The following is a 19,690-nucleotide window of genomic DNA, read 5'->3' as shown; positions in this document are numbered from 1 at the left end:
TCCTGACCCCAGTGAATTTTATGAACATATTTTGGTTGGCACACCATAAGGGTAATTGTACTTACCATCCTATTCTTATTACTCGCCTAAAATTTCGATTTCCCGGTCAGGGAACCAAGAATGTCATGCGTTTTCACTGGCTAGATGTTAACGTACCCATGAGTATATGTCTTTCTTAGTAACTACTGTGGGATGTGATCAGGAACAGAGCAGAGCAGGCTCAAAACTTGAAAACAGAAGACAAAAACTTTATTACATTACATAAGAACAGAAATAGGAAAGAAACAAACAACACCTTAAACACACACACAAAAGAAAAACAGAAATGAAAACTTCCCAGAACATTTCTTCTCCTCCCCCTAATTTTCACCCCTTACACGTTACCCTCCATGGACCAAAACCTTGGGTTTAAAATCAAACAATCACCACTCAAAAAACTAATCTTCAATTCAGCAAGGGAGAGAGGAGTCTTTCTCACACCACAGACTGCTCTTCAGAAAACACAGGTCTACCTTTTATGTGTTTCTGTGTCACCCGTGGCACCACCTGGCTGCCGTGGTGACACTCTCTTCTCCATGTCTAGTGCTCTCACCACTGTCCATGGGCCAAAGCTGCATATAGGGCTCTTTTTAAGGATGCTTGCATGCTGGGCTCTCCCCATTTTTCCCCTGGGGCTGAGGGTTTCTTCTCTGAGGGCAGAGGGCACCACTACACCCTCCTCTTCTCCCCTCTGTTCACCTCACTGCAGCAAGTCGAGCTAGGCTACATCTACCCCAAAATGCAGTTTATGTTCAAAAGAGTCTCAAGTTCGGTCTATGGCTAACATTATGCAAGAAAAGTCCAGCCTAAAAAGCCACTCTTCTTCATCTCTGCCCATCTGGGATTCTTTTCATCTTTCTTTTATCATCTCAGTCTCAAGCTGTTTCTCTCTCTCTTCTGAAGCCACTAGCCATGAGAGTTAATGTCTGGGAAAAGTTTCTTTCTGCCTCAGAAAAGGTTAAAAGTTCTTGGCTCCCGACAGGGGGCTGCAGGCTCAGGCACTCCCTGCTTCCGCAGCTCCCACTTGCAGCTGGGTATCTTCTCGGTGGGGGGGGACAGGACTGGGGAGGAAGGAAGGCACCTCCACAGTTTTCCACCCCTCCATCCTGGATGGGGCCAGCTCAGCTCAAAGCTTGTTCACTCTCTTCCCCCTGGGGCCTCAGCTCGGCTGCATGATTCTCCTCTAGCTGGGCCACGTGGTTCCCCTCCCCCACCCAGCCTTGATAGCTGGGCAGGGGAGGTGTTGCCCTGCTGAAGCCAGAATCTAAGAGAGCAGACCCTCTGGCAGTCTCCGCTTTTAACCCCTTGTGTCCTCGGAGGCGTGTCTAACCTCTCAGTGGCTACTCCAAGTGCCAGCATAAAACCTGACCGCTGATTGGTTTGCTCACAACTCCCTGAAAAATTCACCTCTCCCTCAAACCAAGACAATTATACACCACAGTAGTGATATAAAAAAATACTAGTTTCAGAAATTAATAAAACTCTGAAATATTTTTTTTAATCAGAAGTGAGGTGACGTTGCCAGTTTTCTGAAGATAGTTCATTTTTTAGATTAGGACAATAGGAATTAGAAAACTTGTTTTGAAATAGTAATTGAGAAGAGATATTTCATTCACATAAAACCACAAATGCACTAGTGATTTTATCTCTGTGAAGCAAAACCACTGGGGAAATGAAAGGAAAGCTTTTATTGTTGTACTGCAACAAATATGGAAATTATTTTTTTTACCTGTTGTACATGTTAAATTTAGTAACATCTGTTTTGGAAAATATATAGTAGGTACTAAAGTCAAGATATTTCAATCTGTCTTCACTGAACAGAGGAACAAGAAGAGCTTATGCAGCACCCCCTCGCACATGAAACCAATAAAAAGGCTTTATAGATCATCATGCCACACCTTAAAATATTTTAATGCAGTAGAAGAGAAAGTAAACTAAAAAGGAATAGAGATATATACAAGCTACACTGAGCAGTAGTGCCCAGAAGTGTACATGAAAGGGAGTTGTACATTACTTATAGTTGAGAAACAGGACCTCAGATGGAAATTGAAATACTAGATATAGCTTATTTTAGTTCCAACTTGTTCACATTTTATGGAAGACATGTCCTGCAGTCATTTCAGAACACCTTGTTTTCTTTCATAAATTAATTATGGTAATGTGCGCTGCTGTCAGACATCATGGAAATACCAGCCCAGCTGACAAGCAGAATTCTTACCCTCATTTTCTAGATGACCAAATTAGTTCTTTGCAAAGAACCTATCAATTCATAAAAATACATCTGTCAGTGTACATGAGAAATATGTGTGGAAATGCAAGCTATATTTTTAAAAACTATAAAATTGGAGCTAATCCAATGTATCTAATGTTATTTAAACAGGAAAGCAAACCCTGAGACATGAAGGATCAGGAGTGGTGATTCCAAAAGATCTGGAGTGGTATAAGGCTGATGAATGCTCCAGAACCATGAAATGACTCAGGCTGAATGGCTGATCTCTAGCCCAGTCTTGTGCTCACAGTAAAGTCAGTGTTGCTTAAGACTGTTTAAACAGCTGGGTCTTGAAAACCTCCATGCATAAAGACTGGACGTGGTAAATACAGAATATATCCCATTTAAGTAAAAGTTCCAAGTGTCTCAGGAATACTTAATTTCAAATTTAACTAAGTTACAGTCAGACATACATACATGACATAATACAGTAAGCAAAAATGCCATTAAGCTGTGCAGAGACACTTACTGGTGAGGCCCACCTTGGACTAATGACATCTGCAAGTAAGAGCAAATAGGCTAGCACTGGAAAGATCAGTGAAGAATGAGAAACAGTACAGAAGTTTTACAAAGATGATTTGGAAATTAAAGTGATTTTGGTAGAAGGCCATATAATACAATATGATTGTATTACACTAAATGATGATATTACACTAAAAGTGAGTTAGGTGCAGCACGGCCCTGAGACAGGGACAGAGGGAAAGTGAAGCAGCAGGAGAAGGAACTGTACATTCATAGAAGTCATGCTTGGGAGTCAGTAAGATGACAGGTCTTGTCTGAAACTCAGGTAAGTAGACATCTGGAATAATCCACTCAGTCCTGAGAAATGGAATTATCAAGCAGAGAATGAAATACTGAGGGAAATTTACAAAAGTACAATGAGCAGCACAAAGCCACTGAGCAGATTGCTTTGTGTGACTGTCTACCTACTCTCAAGTAGTGAGAGTAGCTATTTTCATCACTACAGAGTTGTACACTTGTGAGGCATGTGAAATTGAGATGAACAATCTGGGTAAGTGGCAAGGAGCATGAACAACTAATTCCAGGGTATGGACCCAGTATGGAAAAGCATTTTGGGTAACTAGAACTTTAATACAGGAGAGCAAGAAAGGAAAGTATATTACAAAATTTTTCTGAGTATATAATTGTGTTTTGTTCAACAATCTCCCAAGAGAAATTCTTGAGTTTTCATAATCTAAGACATGTTGCAGACCTGCAAAAGGTTGTGAAATACTACATAGGAGTAGCAAACAAAGATATACATATGGTACACCAAGCCACTAGTGTTAGGACCAAAACAGAGAAATCCTGCTCTAACAGCAACAGTCAAGCAAATAATCTCTGCACCCCTAGTGTTCTATGAAAACCTTAAACCTGTTCTTGCAGTTAGTCTTCTTCACCTCTTGTCTTTGGAACACAAAAGTATATTTGAAAACAGAAAAAGGGAAAAAAAGCCCAACACAAAACAAAGTATGGAATTATTCCTTCCCTAAAATCCTTAAAAATACAACTTAAATTTAGAACAAAGAAAACTTCTCAGCACAACTTGATTTATACTGATAGATCTTCATTATTGTATTACTACCTGTTATAAATAAAGAGCTTCTCTTCAAACATATCTCTGAAAAGGATAGAAGAATTGTGACTGAATTCTTTAGAAGACACACTTGTCATAAATGAGAAAAGCCACAGGAAGGCCTATAAATCCATTAATTGGACAGCCTAGTATGGTTTTGTTTGGTATTCCTGGTATCTTGCTTTAGGTTGGCATTATTTTGGCTCACCATGGAAGACACTCTGAATGCCTGCCCTTCTATCCTGTCCCCACCCTACTGTGGGGAAGGAGTTGAGCAAACAGCTGGGGAGTGGCTGCCAGAGGGGATAAAGCCACAGCAGTGCCCTACAACACTGAGCAGCACAGCACATTCCCAGGTGAAAGAATCCACATGACTTAGAGCACTCTGACCCTCTTTCTTCTTTCAAATACACTCAGAAGACTAATTTCATGTCAGTATGTGATTACAGCAACAATAACAAAAGGGACAAAAAAGTAGAAGCAGGAAGCAACGAAGTCTAGTTGGTTTTTTTTCTTTAAACAGACCTAAATTTAGGAACTGAAAGTATGTGATAATCAGTCATGTCAAAATGAACTTTCCAAAATCTGAGATGTTATATAACTCAGCAAAACACAGAAAAACACTCTGTGCCATAGGAGGAAACTTCAACAATCATCTAAAAATAGTTTTTAAAAAATTAGGGAGTTCACTTCCAAATAAGTGATTGTGACTTTGTTGCTTTTGTGCTGGCTGTAATCCAGCTAAGCAAGAAAAAAGGTTTGTCTTTGCAGGTCTGGCTAACACACAACTAATTTCGGAGAGAACAGCAAATTGGAAAAGCATCAGATACCAGCCTGTTCCTTTATTCCATAATGGCCAGAACACAAAATAACTTATGAGTATAGCACACATGGGTCACACTGTAGCTTTTCAGAACTCATCTGAAGTCAGTTTTACCTCATCCCAAACATTCTATGTATCACAGAGAAAAATAAAAAAATTTCTCCCAGATTCTTTACAACTAAATTTCTGGGTTTTATGGGAGTTCTAATGAAGAAAAAAACACTAATGAAGGGCAAAACCAAAAGCAAACTAACTGTCAAACTACAGAGGAAGCTAAGCAAAGTATGCTTTGGATGCAAGCCCTGGAGACTATACGAGTATAAACCTTGGTTCTTGATTAGGCCCAAACTGTCCTGAATCAGTGAAAAACATCCCCAGAGCAAGGATCAAGGGGGGAACACTGTAACCATTGTCACAGAACACCATCTGTCCTTCTGAAAGGCTTCTCCAGTATGGGACTGCCTCAGCTGAGATACCTTCAAGGAAACACCTATTTTGTCAGTCCTCTCAACTGTTGTTCATGAGTTCCCTGGAAACTCAGAGGGTAACAGTTTAAACTGACTTCCTTGTTATCACCATCTTCTCCACCCAATCTCACACTTCCATCTGCATTGCGTTTGGACAAAGTCACACAGAGAACTGCCTACTTGTGCCTTCTGTCAATGTCACTCACCAGGAATGCACTCATGATCTTCTCTGTCTGAACTCTGTCTCCTCTGGAGTGGGAAAGAGAGCACCACCCTTTTGGCAACATTTGTGAGCAAGACAGAAGATCTCACTCTGCTTGCTTCACAGTGAGATTCCTCCTGTAATTTCTCTCCAGCACCTTTTGTTAGTATTAAAGACCTGCTTTGTATTTTTATCATCTAGATGTTCAATGACTCCCCCCGCTCCCAGGATACCTAAAAGAGCATCGAAAAACGCTGTTGTCTTCACAGCCTAGCCAGCACCACCTCTCAGGACATCTCCACTGCCTCTGTGGTGAATATTTTGATAGTCTTCATAGATGTTTTATTCAGGTATAAAGTTCCACAGGGTGGGATTCAGCTTTGCCTGTTTTTTGAACTACTGAAGCCATCCCCTAGAGGAAGGAAAAAAATGATCAAATAGATAGGGCTGTAACACTGTGATTTGCCAAAAAATTCAATCTGATTTATAAAATTAAACAAAATTTAACAAAAAATATATTTTCTGTTAATGAAAATTAACAGTATAAAAATAATCTCAGTGTACCCAAATTCTGAAAAGCAGAAGCTGGATCCTAGTGAGAAATGAGCAAGTCTGCTACTAAGGCTGTGATCTCTCACTCTTGGCCACCAGGTGATTGCTTATGCTTCCCAGAGTATCCTGTCCATAGGGAGGTGAAATTTATCCTGAGTCACAAATAAAAATAACCAGGTTGGGGGTGTTAATAAAAGACAAGGGGAGCATGAGAGCAAGCAAGAGTGCCAAGATGTGCATGACAGCCTTTCCAGGCACAGTATCCCAGTGACAGCTACAAAACATGCAATCACACAAGAAAGCAGAAGAATGCAGAAGGCCCATGGATACAGCACATAGCAGCTCTCATTGTTCACTCTGCTGTAGAATTACATAATGACAAAGGGACAGAAAGGGAGATCTCTAAGAGGAATGTGTGTATTTTGGCTGGAAATAGAGAATTTACCACAGTGGAGAAGAAAAGCAACCTATCTGAGGCATTTAGTATTGATGAAAACCCTGCCCTTGAGAGGAAAGAAAGACAGTAAAAATGATATGGTCAATAAAATACTCTGCATGTAAGATTAAAACTATTCCTTAGTCCCTGCTGTAACTGAGCTGAGGCAACCTGTACCACATAATCTAGTATTGACCAGGATTACACAATGTACTGATAAAAATAAAAACACCTGTGTCCCATCTGTGCAACAGCTGCCTTTGTGATAGCAATGAAGGAAGTAATAATGCTTTTGAACTTCTGTTACTGCTGCTGTAAGGTGGAGAACTTACTTAATAACATTCTGAATGGTAAATGGTGAGTGTGACTTCTCTAGGTCCAGACTGGCAAAGAGCAAGGCACTCATCACACCTCCCACACTTATTCGGACTTCGTAAAGACCCTCCTTTAACAGAAGGAAACAAAGGTGGTGGCTTCTCCTCTAGGTGTGAATTTTTAGTTTATACTGATTCATACACAATGGACACAGTGCTAATGTAAACCAGCCCACACACTTCCAAAATTAAGCATGAAGAAAACCCCAAAGAAGTTCAGACACTCTGAAAGGCCTGCACTAATAAAACAGCAAGCTACAAATAAAACAAAGCAAAGGGTGTTTGTAATGTTACTTACAAGATGCCAAGGAAATGCACAATGAAGGAATGACTGCAGTACATCTTTCTTTTATTGTAACTACTAAAAAGCCTTCAAACATAAGAGCAAGGCCAAAGAGTTTGGTTTGGTTTTTTTGTTGTGTTTGTTTGCGTTTTTTTTAACTAGAGATATCTTTGAAAAAGAAAAGATTATTCTGATTTCCCAAGAGTATGTTTTAGAACACAGCTGGGGGGGAAACTCCCCCCAGCTTCCTCAACAACAGGAAAGTAACGAAGCCACAAGAAGAGGAAGAAGAGAATTCTATACTGTAAATCTTCTTTGGCTTTGTCTCAACCTCCCAAAGAAAGTAACAACTATTTCACAAAACAGAGGAAGTGTTTGCAGCATTCTTCAGAAGCACTAGCCAGTTCAAAGCCTGGACCTCTGAAACTGAGGTTCAGAACCAATCCTGGATGTAGCAAGGGCACATTCCTTACTCCCACCATACCTATACCCACTCTACACCAGATGAATGGTGAGAGTGGAATGCATTGCCCATATATCTTCTTTATTGTAGACTAGATAGCAAAACCTATTTACCTGTTTGAGCAGATTGTGTACAATCTGTCACAGCAGCACTAAGAGAGGGTTCCAGGATTTTTCACTGTTCACATTTCACCTTTGTATTGTTTCTCCTAGGATGGAAATAAACCAAGTGCATTAGGGGCTGCTGGGGCTGACCAGTACTAACATGCACAAGGGCAAACTGGTAAGGTTTGCTTTGTTTTCTAGTAAAAGAATCTAATACATGCAAAGATCAGAAGCATGTTAAGGTTGTAACAACAGCTGTTATGCTGTTGAGATTAAATGGTTGAGATTAATTGATTAATCATTAAATGATTGAGATTAAAGAGGAAGTGTTCATTGAAAAAAAAATAAAAACATTTCTTTACCAGAGAACTTTATTATTGTTACTTGTGATGACAGAACATTCTACACAGGCCCTGCCACACACAGAAACCACCTAGGTACTCTGGTCCAAAAGAGTTTATTGTCTAGATTAGAATATACAGAAAATGTTTCTCTCACATAAAGTGTATTCAGATGTGTGGTCTAAATGCTAATGGTTATTGTGATAAAATATTATCTCATATTGTTTATTTGTCTCTAGCTCTTCTATACTGTCAGGTAGGTTCACATCAAAACACCATTCACAACCTACCTGTATTTGGCATTACAATTAATGTATTGATGGGAATTAAAAGGACTCTGCCATGTTTCCAGCTGGCAGTGAAATTATAATACTGATCAAAATACAATGGCATCATTTCTTTGTACTCAGTAAAATTTGGTAAAAAGCCTTTTTGATGGATTTTTCACATCCTATTTGCTGCAACTGGTACTTTAACAAAAGTGCCAATAATTATTTGGTAAATAATTACTTACAAATAAGACATTCTAAATTAAGGAGTTCAAGATGCTATATTTATTTCTACTACATAACTGCTGTAGAAATATTCTAAACATTTGCTGTGAAATAAGCTTGCTATTGTTTCTCTTGTACTAGTTGTGGGGATGGAGGCAACTAAAAGCTACAGAGAAACTTTCAGATCAAAGGAAAGAACAGATTTATTATGACATGAGGTTTTGTTTGGTTTATTTTTTAAGATCACAAAGGTTCCCTGTAACTGTCTAGATCCTTCAATGATTTCTCTGTCCTAGTAAGTTGGATTATTTCTTATTTTCAACGTTTCAATTACAGAGATGTAATTCACCTCACCTGTACCTCCAGTATGTGATCTCATTGTTCTTTCGGCTGGACCTCCCACTTCCAAGACCTTATGTGTCTAAAATATTTGTATCGGGCCTATTTAATTATGACCCAGCATCACCAGCACTTCCTCTCCATGTTACCTTCACCTACCTCTGACACACAGGATGGTAATACCAGCACACAGCTGAGACAGAAGGTTTATCGTTTATAACCCTGCTCCCAGAAAGTCAGACGGCTCATTATGCACTCCTATGTTCATTTAAACATAAAGGTATTTACAGCACAGGAAAACAAGCTATATGGACTCATGTTTAAAGCTGTTGCTCCTCCCAGTTAAGATCATGCAGAGGTTAACCATGCAAGATGGGATCACTTATTATCCGGAGCCCAACGTATTTGTGCTGTAACTTAGGTTACAAAAAGAAAAAGAAAAGAAAAGAAAAAGTTATGTTCACTTCACACCTGGCACCTGTCTGAGTTCCCCTAGGTACTTGTCCTGCTCGGAAGGGAAAAAAGGAAAAAAAGCTTTAGTCGCAGAAAATGGCGGGGGCGTAAGAGCCGCACACGGCCACCATCCTGTGCTCTCCGGGTGCCTTACCTGGGTCTCTCAACCTCGCCTGGCCGCGAGGACGCTCCGGGGCCGCCGCTCCGGGGCCGCAGCGCCCGCTCCCCTCAGGCCGTCCGCTGCCGCCGCCTCCCCCCGCCAACTTCCCCTTGCCTGCCTCCTGCCCCGCCTAGCCTTTCCCCCGGCGCGGCCCGGCTCCCCGCAGCCACAAAGGGAGAGCCGCGGTTAAGGAAAGGCGCGATGGTGCCTGGAACGCGGCGACCGAGCCAGATAAAGTTGTGGGAGGGAACCACAGGCTGGAGGGAGCAAAGATGATTTCGCGTTCTGTCCTCGCCGTGGGACACAAGGACTGCCCCATCCCACTTTCGGGCGAAAAACTCACCAAGAACAGACCCTTTTTTAAGCCCAAGGCGCATATCTGGCTGTGGGTGTTCAGTTGTCCTCAGTGGCAAGAGGAAATGGGTGGGCGACAGACCCTTGCCCGCAGGAGCCCCTTCCAAGCCTGCTAGCCCACTAAAATCTTCTCCTGACAAAATCCTACATGCAGCAAGTTGTTATTTCAGTAACTCTGAGAGCCCTTCCTTTCTGGAAAGCCTTGCTTGTTTAGGAATGTGTACACGTGTGCACACATGTGCACACACCTTAGAGAGGAAGGGGCAAGAGCTACATGCCCCTTTGGCTACAAAGCCAAAGCTACATGGGAAGAGAGGAGAGGCAAACCCACCCACTCCACCTTTAAGTGCAGCCTCAGTAAGTGCCGTGCTCCCCAAAGAGCTGCCTTCTTCAACCAGGAGGAAAAACTTGCACTCTACCCCCTCCTTCATCTACAAACCTCAGGCTACCCCACATTCCCTGCTGGGCCCAGCAAGAAGACTCATCAACACACTCTCATCAAATGTCTGCAAGCACTTAAGTCCAGTACTAGAGAGGCATTTTGCATAAACCTGCTTCTTTTTGGACGTTCTTTTCTCTCAGTACTTTGTGCACAGACTCTGTTTTCTCCAGACACCTATTGCTACTTCACTTAAATTTTATAAAGAAGGCCAGAAAATGCAGTCGAATACTGATGATTTGTGAGAACTTCTGTTTTCCTGTTTCTCTATGAAAGCTTCTTATCCACATGAACAGGAAACCTTGTGGTAATCAGCCTCCTCTGTTTTGCTACAAACACTGATGCTGACTGCCTGGGAAGCAAAAACAAATCCATCCTGAGTTCAAACGCATTTCTGCATTCCAGTTGTTTCTCTGACAAGGCTATGTGTGACACAGCAGCCAATTTTTTTTCAATGGCAAAGCAGCAAACTGCACTTTAAAACCCCCTGCAAAGATAATAACAAAGCTTCTCATATCTGCTGCTGAAAAACAATGCCCTTACCTTCACACACTGGTCACTTGTCCCATTAGCAGCAAACAGAGCATCCCATGTCTAACAAGATCTGCCATTTTTAAATCAGTGAAGCTTAATGAAGCATTAGCCTCTTTCTCAACATCAGTCTTTGCAGCATAGGAAATGTCTCAGCTTCAGCCTTCTCTGAGTCTGTCCTCCTGCTCTCAATCAGTGCACAATGAACACGTGACAGCAGCACTTCTCCATTGAGACTCATATTAATAAGAGCTATCAGAATGACCCAATCTACAGATTACTTTACATCTCAGTGGTATTAGCAGACCTTATCTGAAGGCTGAAGAGTGTCCCCTTGCATATCACATTTCCAGATTAGCAACAGATTTATTTTCAGGTGCTCACATTTATAGTGAATTTCCAACAAACCTACAATAATAAACAGGCATATGCAACAACAGAGAACAAAGCACTCTACAGTTCTTCATAAGGTTAGAAGTCACAGGTTAGAAACAGACAAGAAAGGGAAACTATTATTTCAATCTAAAACCATGCATATTAACCTGTTTTTTTCAGTGCTAAGTATCACTTTAACAAAACAGTACTACATTATTTAATGAGGCAAATTAAGCCACAGGATTTTTCCATTTCAAGGGGGTATCCAGAACATACTGTAAGAGGTGCCAATGCCCACAGGAAGATGTTCTCATTTTCTTGAAGCATTTGAGTTCTTCACCCTGAAACTATAGTTATCAACATCTTTAATGCAGAAATCAGAAACCATGAATATGTGATATATATGAGGTTCCTAAAACTTAGCAACAGAAGATCAGTAAAATGAACATATATTACTGTCATTAGTCAACTTACAAATGTCACCACATTAAAATCCATTCTAAACACAGTTCTGGGTCCTAATAACACAGCCAACTTAAACCAGCTTAAGTATGTTGTGTATGATCCTTTATATTTGAAAATGCACATTAATTTTGACTGTTCTGCAAGCCTTTGTCGTGTTTTTGTTTCTTTCCCGATGGGTTAGTACACAACCATTACAAAGTTCTTTCATATGTAAGGAAAACACTCCAAAGGAGTCAAGACTTTACATGAGACTTGTGTGTCCAAATCATCACAAAAAACTGCATGAATTGGCACTGTGAGGCTAGATGATAATTTTCACCACACGTTTGAATATGAAAGACAATTTTCAGTCCTGACCTATTTTACTGAAGACTGAATTCCCTAGATACATACACTTGCAAATATGGAGTTAAACGCTGAAGCACATGGATACTTTTGTACAGATACATGTTCCTGTTACAAGAAGTAATTTGTAAATTTGATTGAACACCATAAAAAATTACTTTTGTTCATTAGTTCAAGATAAGCAACATATTTAAACAAAACTCAGTTATTTGACTTCCATACTTCCATAGATAATAGCTGCTGGTTGTCTTGAGTGATGCAGAGTCTCCTTGAACAGACTGGTTTTAGATCTCATAACCTTACCACCAGGTGAATGGCTCTGGTAGCCATTCTAGCCTCTCCTTCATAATTTCTCTGTAACTGCTCTGTCTCAAAGCTTACCCAGACCCTGCCCCGAAGTGGCATACCACAACTGAGCTGTGCTTTTGTGATGCATGCCAAATGTATCTCCAATTCCCTTCTTCATAACTGAAAGCAGTATTCCTCTGCAAGCCTGAACAGCACTTCTGGTTCCATCATCAAACAGTGGTATTTTAAAAGGTGGTTTAGATCATGTACAACTTCTAAGGATTTACTTGCTTCAGACAGTTGTGTGCTCAGAAGTCGCCTTTTGATTTTTCCCACCCTTTTTTGTGCTATAAATAAATAATAAACAAAACAGCTGAATAAAGGTACTTAAACTGCTTCCTAATACCTAAAGTGAAAAACACTCCTTAATATCCTTGTTTAATTGTATCGTCAAAGAAGTAAGGTTCTGACCAGTATGCTGACATCATGAAACTGCTTTAACAAAGGTGTTTTGAAAGAATCAAAACTGGAGCTTCTGGTTCACATCACCAGGAACAACCAATTCTCCTACTGTCAGAAGGAACTCCTGAAGGGAAATGGTTAAAACTGCACATTGAGTACGTTTAAAGGGCCAAAGCCAATGAGCACATTAGTGTGTGGGTTAGGAAAAAGCCTCTGGAGCAATCAGGTTTGGAAAACACTTGACATGTGACATACTGAGGCATCCTGCCAATGAATAATGATAACCCTAAAAGCCATAAGTAGCTATAACCACTTCCCCACTAACCCAAACTGTATGTGTTTATAGCTAACAAATAAGTAACACTGTAATACCACAGTAATCCTCGGGCACCTTGCAAAAAGGGTAAGCTCAAAAATAGCCTCTGTAGCAAATTTTCATTTTTAATTTCAGCTTTTAAATCTTCCTATTCTTGTAAGTACAAATTAGATTTCAAATATATATATTTTAATAATTACTTTTTTAAACTGTATTTTTGTTTCAGAGAAACTAATTTAATATATATCCAAACCAGCCCAAACATTCAGCTAAACCATACAGACAAAACCACCAATGGATGTCAGAGAAAAACAAAATAAAACCAATAGCTCTATACACAAATTTTCTTTGTACAGATTGCAATATATTCCTCAGACAATAAAAGGAAAGATGTGCTCCTCTACCAAAAACCTGTGTTATGCCCAGTGTTCCTGAATGAAATTAGAAGAGTTAGCAGCTTCATCTGACCTATTTATGTTCCCTCTTTTAATGGACATAGCTGATTTACTTGATTCAAGAGAAGAGCTATGCAGACCATCTGTCAGAAAGACATTTTAAAATGTTTGAAATATATAAAAGGTAACACGGAGTACAGAGCTTATTAATTATTGCTATTAAAAATAAGCCTTTGCAGTAATTTTTAATAAGCTTTGTTAAAGAAAATTTATATACCATCTCAAATTTGTTTGACCAAGTATTTCTTTGACCAAGGAAAACACTCAAAAGACTCATCATTTTAACCCAGATCCTGCAAAAAAGGAAGAAAATCTACCAGTTATTAATTAATATTGCATGACAATCACTCTATCCACAGCATCTCTACCATTTGAATTTTTCCAAATAAAATTAGGCATACTAAGAGACAGATAAATTGAAGCAGGGCAGCAAGTGCATAGAGTGATGCTGACTGAAACCTTATTAACATACTAACAGCGCTCTAAAATGAGTCCATGTCAGTCTTGTTCTTTGAAAATAATGTTTTCCTTCTTGAAAAGAAATGTGCTTGGCAAATCAGTTATTTTTGGGAGACCACAAACACAGGGAGGGGAGAGCTTTCTCTCTCATAAACATGAGACAGCACTGCAGTAATGTTAACCAGTTCAATATGACCAACAGATTTTAATCTGCAGAACTAAAACTTATATTCATGTAAGCAAAAAAAAAAAACCTCAACAATTAGGGGTTCTTTTGGTATTTTTATATCTCTATAATTATTTAAGAGTTTTTACATATTGTGTGCATACAAACTGTCAGAAAAGTTAAGTATTTTATCTCTCTGTAAGTAATTGTTATGCAAACAGGGTTAAACTTCTGTTACTCAGGCATCCTGATTTGGCCTAAGTATAGGCATTTACCTGGCATAGGTAAATTCATGTGTGCAACCAGCCTTGCAAAAATACAGGGAGCATGAAGGTTTACCAAAACAAATGTAGGGCTACTAACACATTGCTGAATTGCAAAAAAGCATTATTTTCAGGAACATCAAATACATCTGATTGAACCAATCTTTTGGCCAATCCTATATTCTCAGTGATGGAAACAGAGTAATACAACCAGCATCATAGAAAATGCTTTCAAGAAGCTGCAGCTTTCTTCAAAGTGACCCACCTACTTTGTCCTTAATTCTGTATTAAGAGCACAATAATATATAATAGTAACAACATGTTGCAAGTTGTAATACATAACATTATAAATTATTATTTATAGTAATTTTGCATAAATGCTGCATAACACACAATTTTGCATTGTGTTTTTATTATTCCTACTTCCAAACCTATCTGAAGTGCTACCTCAGTTTAAAACAGGTTCTACCAATTTAGCCCAAGTTAGTCAGGAGTACCTGAATTTGTAATACAAAATTCTGTATTTTCTATACCCCTTCCCCCCCATTGATTCGATTCCATGTCATGCAAGCATATAATTTTTAAAGCTCCATTTTCCTTACCACACTGACCTATGGGAAAGCTCTTCATGCCCTGGAAAACAGGCAGCTCTATTACGGTGTCAGCCACATATGGGTGCAAGATGATTTGGGTGTGTCGGTGATATACAAGTATGGACAGTGATTGCACGGAACAACTGGTTGCAGCAGAGTCACAGAATTCAAAACCAGAAGAAATAGTGATGATCTAATCTGACCTCCTGCATAACACACATGCTGTGTCACCCAACCTAGCAATTACCTGCTTCTGTGACAAGTTTGATATGGTAACGCACCAACACTGGTTTTGCCAGATCCATTTTGACACATTCACCAACAATGCTAATTTGATGCATGCTGCATCGAACAGGTCTTGCACCTTCCAAACACACTTCCCAAAAGACAGGGGGATGTCCTCTTCTGGATCCAGAGATCAGTGGCTCAGGCCACCCTGTTCTGTGCTGACAGGGCAGTCCCTGCTTGCACAAAGCAGCCAGATTTATTCGCTCTCCAGCAGAGTGATCATCTGTCCAGAGCCTCATGGAGAGCATCCACTAGATGCAACACCCAAGCATCAGCACCAACACACACAAACACCAATACAGCAGCTCTCCAGGCAGCAGAGAGTGCCTAGTCCTCCAATTCAGCTCAGAAACTTGCACCCTGCCTCAGAATAAACTCCTGGGTATGAGCAGGTGTACTTCCCTGGCATGACTTCCCTGGCTTCCACAAGCCAGGTGAGAGCAAGGTATCACAAAGTGATACCATATAAATGAAACAACTCTTGCAAAACATTTATTCAATTTCTAATTGGTTTTGCCATTGTCAGGGAAGTTATTCAGATTAACCAGTAGACACCTACCTTTTCAATACAAACATTATAATAAGTTTTATGTTGCAGGCATGTTTTGTAAGTAGAAAGACATTTTTTGTTTCAAAGACAAAATTGACAGGATTGACAAGATAATATTATTTTAATTTTTCATAGTCTTCTTTGAAATTCGGGTTGTACATACTTGAACTTCTATATGATTATTTCAACCAATTTGTTTGACACCCTGAGCCCATAGAAAGAAAAATATATTCAAAATTGTTTTAAACTCTTGTTTTCTTTGGAACTCAGGATTTTCCAATGAATTAATTGTTATATTTTTCAAATCTACATGATTTTTTCTTTAATTTAGTATGTTTCTAATAGCCATCCATGCACATTCAAATAAGAAAACTCCAGAAAAATATTAACTTCTGACTGCAGCCTACATATGTTCTCAGTATTTATCACAAGTTACAGCAACAGAAAATAACAAAAGTGGTCTACCTTAGAAATCTATCTTCAAGTTACCTCTCCTCCTGCTCTTGCAGAGTAATCAGCAGTTCAAGCACTACATGGAAAGCTTTTGTATGCTGTGCCTATCTTCTGTGCCACTGCACAGAGTAAAAACTGTTTGGAAGAACCTGCAGCACTAAAAATTCCTTGAATGTGCAGACAGAACTTCTGAGGCACAATCAACATTAGAAAACCCACAGTGCTGTAACTGCACCTTTCAACACTTCACCTTCTCCTTCTGCTCCTCAGGTAACAACAACAACACTGGTTTTCTCTCTTCCCCCCCCCACCTTTATCCCCTATATGACTTGTAAGTTATCTACTGTAATCAATTCTGCCTCATTTATCACAAACAAAACCACCAGCCAAGTTCTAAAAACAGAAATATTTCTGCAAGACATGGAATGAAAGCTGCCTTTTACACCATGGGTTTTCTTTTTGAGTTACAGATGATCTAGATGTTTAATACTGATACAAAATGGCAAAGACAAAACCCCTAACAAAAGGGGTTTTCTTATGTTATTGATGTGTAGGTATGGGATTTTTCTGCAGCTTCCAACCTGATAACAGTCACAATGAGGGACACAGTATTTCAGGTTTGTGTTCTGGGGACATTTCGGCTTAATTCCTGTTCAACATCAAATTCAGTCCACCAGAACTTTTTGAAGAACATTTTCAGCATCTAGTGAACTTGTGTGTGATACTTAGAAGGTTATAAACTAAGGACAACATTGTGTTTGTTTTTTTTTCAACCACATCAGCCCTGTGGGGAAAACACTGGTAGCATTTTTGTGTGTGTGCAGAAATACTGTCTTCATAATTTTAATCTTTACGTAAAAGTACAGAGCATACAAAAGCATGTAATCCTTAAGCAAACAGAGAATTGGTTTTATTGGCCAGCAGGCAATGTGAAAAATGAAGTTCACTTTCCTGGTAAAATTTTAAAAGTTTAATAAAAAAAAATAGGAGACAGAGGTAATAAAGAGTTAACGGCCGGGTGCCTAGCATTCAGCCAACAACACCCCTATTATCTTCTGAGATGCTCCTTAAATACCTTTTCTATTACATCAGCCTGTTCCATATTTATAAATAATTATGCATATTCGTATTTTGCCACAAACTAATTTACATATTCCAGGAACTGTTTAGCATGGCCCCTCCTTGGGTTCCCCTTTTTAGAGCATGAGTGTTTCTTGGCTATGGTTTTAGTAAGTTCTTTTTGTCACCTCTAGCTTGGGTCTTGGTCCATACTTTCTTCAGATGGCAGGTGCTGATGGTGTATCAGTAGCAGGGTCCTCATATGTTCACTGATGTTATCCCAGCTAAGCAGGCAGTTTAATTACAAACATAACTATATATCAGCTATGCCACTACCATATCTAAGTTTTGTTGACAGCAGAAATAAAAACTATACTTACAGCAAAGTGATTTTAGCATTATACATATAGTATTTATCTTAATATTTGTGAAAAGCCAATTTTATAATATGTATTTATGATAGGCAGTAATGCTTGATAGAGAATTTTCTATCAAAATGTTCTGATCAGGTCACTGATCTAGCTGTAAAAAATTACCCAAGTATTCTTTTAGCTTCTCATCCTTAAAATATTTTGAGTTTTACTTACTTCATAAATCCATGACCTCAGTGTTTTCCACATTTCACATGGGGAAAAGGTTTTAAATAGTTTAAAGAACCACATGCATGGTTGAAAAAGCAAGCTTGTGTGGATGTCACACCTTAATCACAAAAAGGAAGTCTTTTTGGTGTTCAGAAAACTTGTATAACAACTCTCTCACTGAAGTTTTTACTTAGGATAAATCAGGTAATGTGGATCACAGTGGATGGTTGCAGGGGTTTAGCTCAGCTGTTACGAAACAGCCTTGTCTCCTGTCCTTCAGGAGTCTTTACTGAAATACAAAAACACTTTTTGTAACAAAACCTGCCGCTGCATGTGTTCTGAGCTGTGAAAGGAGGGCAGGAAGCATGGTCAGTGGCCCTGACTCACATTCCCGGAAAGTGAGACGGTACAACCCAGGCAGTTCCTCCCCCAGCCGACTTCTCCTATTACCTCCAGAGTACAAAGCTCTTCCTGAGCCACTGCAGCTCACAGCCATCGGCATGAGTCACTCCTGGCTCCCGGCTACATCCCTGTGCAACAATGCAAACCACGCAGCTGAGAAGTTCAGTGGATGTCCAGCTGAGCCAGACCCCTTAAAGTCAACAGCAACCTCACAAAGGCAGCAGCAGCAGCTGGGCAGTCTCAACTCTAATAGCTCACTCTGAGAGCATGACTGTGAGCTCAAAATAATACATTTTTAAAATGCTTTTGCCTTTCCCCTAAGAGATTCACATGCTCTATGTGCAAATATATGCAGATATATTTCTGTTATATATATGCATACATGTATATATACATGCTTATATAGGTACATATATATATAACAGCAATCACGGTCTGCTCAGGTGTGAGATAATAAAATAATTAAGTAAATTTTGCATTTGCATTTTTCAGTATCAAATATGACTCTTCAACTCCTTATTTACTACATTTACTGAAAAGTATGATCCCGAGAGCTTCTGTAACTTTTCAGATCATTTATACTCCTGCTGTACAAGTATCACAGAGGAAATGGATTCTAGGTTAAATTTAAGCTGAAATTGAAGACAGTAATTTGTCACCCAAAACTATTATGGCAAAAAGATTTTCCTGTTACAAATAGCCCCACTTTACAGCCAATTTCTCATAGGTGTCACAAAACTATTCCCTTTTACGCTGTTGCATGAGTACAATTACTGGTACAGAGAAATCTCCCCAGTGATTTTCTTCTTGTTGTGTCAAAGCTTTTCAGAGAATTATCTCAGAACTTCCATGCATGTAAAATAGATTTGTTTGCACATCCATTAAACACTTAGACATACCCTAGCTCCTCAACACATTTACTTCAATAACAGTCATATTAGCCTTTCTTCAAAATATTTTAATAAACTAATTCATACAAAATCAAGCTGCCCTCCAATTACTGTCCTTCACCTGAACAAGATTGCATCTTGAGTTTGGAAAACAAATGCTTTTCTAAACTCTTAGCCAAAATTAACCTCTATTGTTCTTTTCTTTTATTGCTATGCAGTTCTCATTTACGACATTCCCAGTAGCGTCTTGTAAAATCATTATTGATTGTAAAAGCAGCAGCTCTTCAGGTTACTATACATTCAATATGCATCACCTTTTTAAAGTCTTTATAGCAGCTGGACATAGTCCGCCTGTGGAAGATGGTGAGCAAATGCCTTTATATTGCTTTTTTTACTTTTGCTTTCCTTCTCTTTTGTTCCACTTTCTCACTTACTAAACAATTCTTATCTGTACTCACCCTAATCTATTGACAGGGAAGGGAAGAATATGAAACAGAAAAACCTGTGACCCTGAGAAAGCACTGTTCTTTAACAGCTGAAACATTAGTGTGTTATTTGCATTGTTTTGACTGAAGATCTAA

At 39.3% G+C, this 19,690-nt stretch overlaps 1 protein-coding gene across 9 annotated transcripts in view; it reads right to left on the bottom strand.

Annotated features, from left to right (window-relative positions):
- Positions 1 to 19,690, bottom strand: part of MCC (MCC regulator of WNT signaling pathway) — a 238,735-nt gene that overhangs the window by 100,263 nt on the left and 118,782 nt on the right. The window contains exons 1-2 of one of the 9 annotated variants that reach the window (XM_063424049.1): positions 9,370 to 9,803; positions 7,598 to 7,692 (exon numbers count right to left, since the gene is read on the bottom strand). The exons of 7 other annotated variants lie outside the window; for them this stretch is intronic. The gene's annotated coding sequence lies outside the window, so the exon portion shown is untranslated. Of the gene's footprint in view, positions 1 to 7,597; positions 7,693 to 9,369; positions 9,804 to 10,711; positions 10,732 to 19,690 lie in introns of those variants that run through there. One more of the 9 variants, XM_063424050.1, reaches the window with a different exon arrangement.

This window comes from Prinia subflava, chromosome Z (genome assembly GCF_021018805.1).
Source record: "Prinia subflava isolate CZ2003 ecotype Zambia chromosome Z, Cam_Psub_1.2, whole genome shotgun sequence".
Taxonomy (NCBI): Eukaryota; Metazoa; Chordata; class Aves; order Passeriformes; family Cisticolidae; genus Prinia; species Prinia subflava.
The sequence above is the reverse complement of the archived record's forward strand: the minus strand, read 5'-3'. Positions and strand labels throughout refer to the sequence as shown.